Consider the following 5648-nt stretch of genomic DNA (forward strand, 5'->3'; position numbering starts at 1 on the left):
CCAGCACTTTGGGAGGCTGAGGCGGACAGATCAGCTGAGGTCAGGAGTTCGAGACCAACCTGGCCAACATAGTGAAACCCTGTCTCTACTAAAAATACAAAAAATTACCTGGGCGTGGTGGCAGACACCTGTAATGTCAGCTACTTGGGAGGCTGAGGCAGGAGAATCGCCTGAACCCAGGAGGTGGAGGTTGCAGTGAGCTGAGATTGCGCCATTGCACTCCACTTTGGGCGACAAGAGCAAGAGTCCATCTCAAAAAAAAAAAAAAAAAGAAAAGAAAAAATTTATAACAGGCCGGGCACAGTGGCTCATGCTTGTAATCCCAGCACTTTGGGAGGCCAAGGTGGTGGATCACTTGAGATAAGGGGTTCGAGACCAGCCTGGCCAACATGGTGAAATCCCATCTCTACTAAGGATACAAAAATTAGCTGAGCGTGGTAGTGCACGCCTGTAATCCCAGGTACTCAGAAGGCTGAGGCAGGAGAATCACTTGAACCCAGGAGGTGGAGGTTGCAGTGACCCAAGATCATGCCACTGCACTCCAGCCCAGGCAACAGAGCAATACTCTGTCTCAAAAAAGAAAGAAAGAAAGAAAAAAGCCAGGTGCAGTGGCTCACGCCTGTAATCTCAGCACTTTGGGAGGCTCAGGCGGGCTGATCACGAGGTCAGGAGTTCGAGACCAGCCTGACCAACACGGTGAAACCCCATCGCTACTAAAAATACAAAATTAGCTGGGTGTGGTGGTGCATGCCTATAGTCCCAGCTACTCAGGAGGCTGAGGCAGAAGAATCTCTTGAACCCAGGAGGCGGAGGTTGCAGTGAGCCGAGATCACGCCATTGCATTCTAGCCTGAGCGACAGAGCAAGCCTCCATCTCAAAACAAAAAAAAAGAAAACAGAAAAAAAGTAGGTCAATGGGATAGAATAAAAAATCCAAACACAAACCCACACATAGATGTACACTTGATTTATGACAAAAGGGATGACAGTGCAGAGCAGCGAGGAAGTAGCGCCAAGGCATATATAAAATCACAATAACAAAAATCAACCCAGGTAAATTGTACATATAAATGTAAAAGGCAGAACAATAAAGCCTCTAGAAATAACGTAGAAACCTGTCTTCATGACCTTAGGATAGAAAAAAGACATCTTTTTTTTGGAAAGACTTCTTAAACAGTATACAAAAACCAAATAGTAAGCCTAAAGAAAAAGACTGATACACTTGACTACATTTTAAAATTATTATTTTAAATTTTTGTGGGTACATAGTGGGTGTATATATTTATGGGGTACATGAGCTGTTCTGATATAGTCATGTAATTGACTACATTAAAAGTTTTAAATATTCTATTGGCCCAAAGCAAACAAAACGTTATTAAAAAGGTGAAAAAAATGGTTGAATATTATGGTATGTGAATTAAATTTTTGAAAAAGAAAATAAAGTGAAAAGGTAAGCCATAGACTGGGAAAAGAAATTTGAAACACATATACTGATAAAAGACTTACACATCCAGAATAGTGTATAAAATGAACTACTATAAATCAGTAAAAGACATACAATCTAACATAAAAATTGGCAAGAAACTTGATTAGATACACCACAAAAGAGGATGTTCAAATGGCAAATAAACATGAGAACGAGCAAATCCGGATTTGTCTTCTCTATACACAATGCTTCTGCCAAAACTACCATCCACAGATTTACAGGATGTTTCATTCACCTTCATGGTTTTCCACACAGCATTGCTTCTGATCGAGGAATTCATTTTACAGCAAATGAAGTGTGGCAATGGGCCCATGCTTATAAAATTCACTAGTCTTACCATGTTCCCCACCAACTTGAAGCTGGTTTGACAGAATGATGAAATGACTTTTTTTTTTTTTTTTTTGAGACGGAGTTTCGCTCTTGTTGCCCATGCTGTAGTGCAATGGCGCAATCTCGGCTCACTGCAATCTCTGCCTCCTGGGTTCAAATGATTCTCCTGCCTCAGCTTCTTGAGTAGCTGGGATTACAGGCATGCGCCACCACGCCCAGCTAATTTTGTATTTTTAGTAGAGACGGGTTTTCTCCATGTTGGTCAGGCTGGTGTCAAACTCCTGACCTCAGGTGATCCGCCCACCTCGGCCTCCCAAAGTGCTGGGATTACAGGTGTGAGCCACCGTGCCCGGCCTGGAATGACCTTTTGAAAACACATTTATGCTATCAGCTAGGTCACAACACCTTGCAAGGCTGGAGCATGGATCTCATCTCTTTTTTTTTTTTTTTTTGAGCATGGATCTTTAGAAGACTGTCTATGTTCTGAATCAGTGTCCAATACATAGGGCTGTTTCTTCCACAGCCAGGTTTCATAGGTCCAGGAATTAAAGGATGGAAACGGGAATGGCACAATGCACAATTACCACTAGAGACCCACTAGCAACATTTTTGTTTCCTGTTCTCCCAGTCTCATGCTCTGCTGGCCTAGAGGTCTTAGCTCCAAAGGAAGAATGCTTCCACCAGGAGACACAATGATTCCATTGAAATGGAATAGACTGAAGCCTGGCCACTTTGGGATCCTCATGGCTCTGTGTCAGCAGGTGAAGAAAGAAGTTACTGTGCTGGCTAGGGTGATTGATCCTAACTAGCAATGAAAAATTGGAGGCCGGGCATGGTGGCTCATGCCTGTAATCCCAGCACTTTGGAAGGCTGAGGCAGGCAGATCACCTGAGGTCAGGAGTTCACGACCAGCCTGGCCAACATGGTGAAACCCCATCTCTATTAAATACAAAAATTAGCCGGCCGTGGTGGCACATGCCTGTAATCCCAGCTACTCAAGAGGCTGAGGCAGGAGAATCATTTGAACCTGGGAGGCAGAGGTTGCGATGAGCCGAGATCATGCCATTGCACCTGTAATCCCAGCTACCTGGGAGGCTGAGGCAGGAGAATCGCTTGAACTGGGGAGGCGGAGGTTGCAGTGAGCCAAGATCGCACCACTGCACTCCAGCCTGGGCGACAGAGCAAGACTCCATCTCAAAAAAAACAAACAACAACAACAAAAATAAATAAATAAATAAAAATAGAAAAATTAGCCAGGCATGGTGGTGCACACCTCTATTTCCAGCTACTCGGGAGGCTGAAGCAGGAGAATCGCTTGCACCCAGGAGACCAAGGTTGCAGTGAGCTGAGATTGCACCATTGCACTTCAGCCTGGATGATAGAGTGAGACTCCATCAAAAAAAGAAAAAAAAAGAAAAAGAAAAATTGGAATATTACTTCACAATGGAGGTAAGTATGAGCATATCAAGGAGATTCCTTGATATACTAAGATTCCTTAGGTCATCTCAGTATTACTGTGACCTGTCATTAAGGTCAATGGAAAACTAGAACAAAACAATCCAGGACTACTAATAGCCCAGACCCTTCAGAAATGAAGCTTTGAGTGAGTCCATCAGGTAAAGAAACAGGTAAACAACTGTTATGGTGCTTGCTGAAGGCAAAGGTAATATAGGATAGTAGTAGAAAACGATAGCTATTAATACCAGCTATGACCACGTGACCAGTTATGGAACCTAGGACTTGATTGTCATGAGTATTTCCTCATTTTGTTATTTATATGTTTATGTGTGTGTAGATCAAGCAAATATCTTTGTTTTCTTTTCTCTTTTATTCCCTCATAATGTAACATAAGATGCATTAACTTTACGTCATAGTTTTAAGTATTATTAATTTTACATCATAATATTTGAGTTATGGGATATGAAGAAGAGTAAACATCACTCAAGGACTTTACCCCCTCTTCTGAGGAAGGGGTTAGTGTTTTATTTTTCTCTCTGAGACAGGGTCTTGCTCTGTCACCCAGGCTGGGGTGCAGCATCAATGCAAAGCTTCGAAATGCAGGCTCAAGTGATCCTCCCACCCCAGCCTCCTGAGTAGCTGGGACTACAGGTGTGTGCCACCATGCCCAGCTAATTTTTTTTTTTTTTTTTTGAGACAGATTCTTGCTCTGTTGCCAAGCTGGAGTGCAGTGGCGCGATCCCCAGCTCACTGCAACCTCTGCATCCCAGGTTCCAGCAATTCTCCTGCCTTAGCCTCCTGAGTAGCTGGGACTACAGGCGTGTGCCACCATGCCCAGCTAATTTTTATATTTTTATGAGGAGTTTCACCATATTTGCCAGAATGGTCTCGATCTCTTGATCTCGTGATCCGCCCGCCTCGGCCTCCCAAAGTGCTGGGATTATAGGCGTGAGTCACTGTGCCCGGCCTGTAATGGTTAATTTTATGTGTCAACCTCACTGAGCCATGGAGGGCCCAGACATTTGGTCAAACATTAATCTGGAGGTCGGTAACAGTAGCTTGTGCCTGTAATCCCAGCGCTTTGGGTGGCTGAGGTGGGAGGATCACTGGAAGCCAGGAATTTAAGACCGGCCAGGGCATCATAGCAAGACCCAGTCTCTACAAAAAATTAAAATAAAAAAAATAGTTGGCTGGGCACGGTGGCTCACACCTGTAATCCCAGCACTTTGGGAGGCCAAGATGGGTGGATCACCTGAGGTTAGGAGTTCCAGGAGTTCGAGACCAGCCTGGCCAACATGGTGAAACCCCGTCTCTACTAAAAACACAAAAATTAGCTAGGCGTGGTGGTGGGTGCCTGTAATCTCAGCTACTCCGGACGCTGAGTCAGGAGAATTGCTGAAACCTGCGAGACGGAGGTTGCAGTGAGCCAAGATTGTGCCATTGCACTCCAGCCCAGGCTGACAACAGCAACAGCAAGACTATGTCTAAAAAAAAAAAAAAAAAAAAAAAGAGTATGGTGGTGCACACCTGTAGTCCCAGCTACTCAGAAGGCTGAGGTGGGAGGATCCCTAGAGTCCAGGAGTCTGAGGTTGCACTGAGCTACAATTGCATCACTGTACTCCAGCCTGGGTGACAAAATGAGTTTTCTGTCTAAAGAAAAATAAACAAAAAAATTTATTCTGGTTGTGTCTGTGAGGGTGTTTCCAGATGAGATTAACATTTGAATTAGATTGAGAATTAATTAGTGGTAGATTGAGTAAAGCAGATCGCCCTTGTAACATGGGTGAGCCTCATCCAATCACTGAAGACATGAATAAAACAAAAAGGCTGAGTAAAAGCAGCTCCTCCTGACTAACTGCCTAAGCTGAGGCAGTCTTTTCTGGCCTTCTGACTCAGACTGAAACATTGACTCTTCTTGGACCTTGAGCTGGCTGGCTTTTAGTCTAAAACTACATATCGGTTCTCCTAAATCTCCAGCTTGCTAATTGCGGATCTTGGGACTTCTGAGCCTCCATAATAACACCGATTGCTTATAATAAATAAATACACACATCCTATTGGTTCTGTTTTTCTGGAGAGTTCTGAGTAATGTATTATATTTCACATTTAAAACAACTTTATTGGGGCACATGTTGCATATCACATAATTCGCTTTTTTTTTTTTTTTTTTTAGACGGAATTTCGCTCTTGTTGCCCAGGTTGGAGTGCAATGGCACGATCTCGGCTCACCGCAACCTCCGCCTCCTGGGTCCAAGCGATTCTCCTGCCTCAGCCTCCTGAGTAGCTGGGATTACAGGCATGTGCCACCACACCCAGCTAATTTTGTATTTTTAGTAGCGATGGAGTTTCTTCATGTTGGTCAGGCTGGTCCCAAA

Source organism: Pongo pygmaeus, chromosome 10 (genome assembly GCF_028885625.2).
Source record: "Pongo pygmaeus isolate AG05252 chromosome 10, NHGRI_mPonPyg2-v2.0_pri, whole genome shotgun sequence".
Taxonomy (NCBI): Eukaryota; Metazoa; Chordata; class Mammalia; order Primates; family Hominidae; genus Pongo; species Pongo pygmaeus.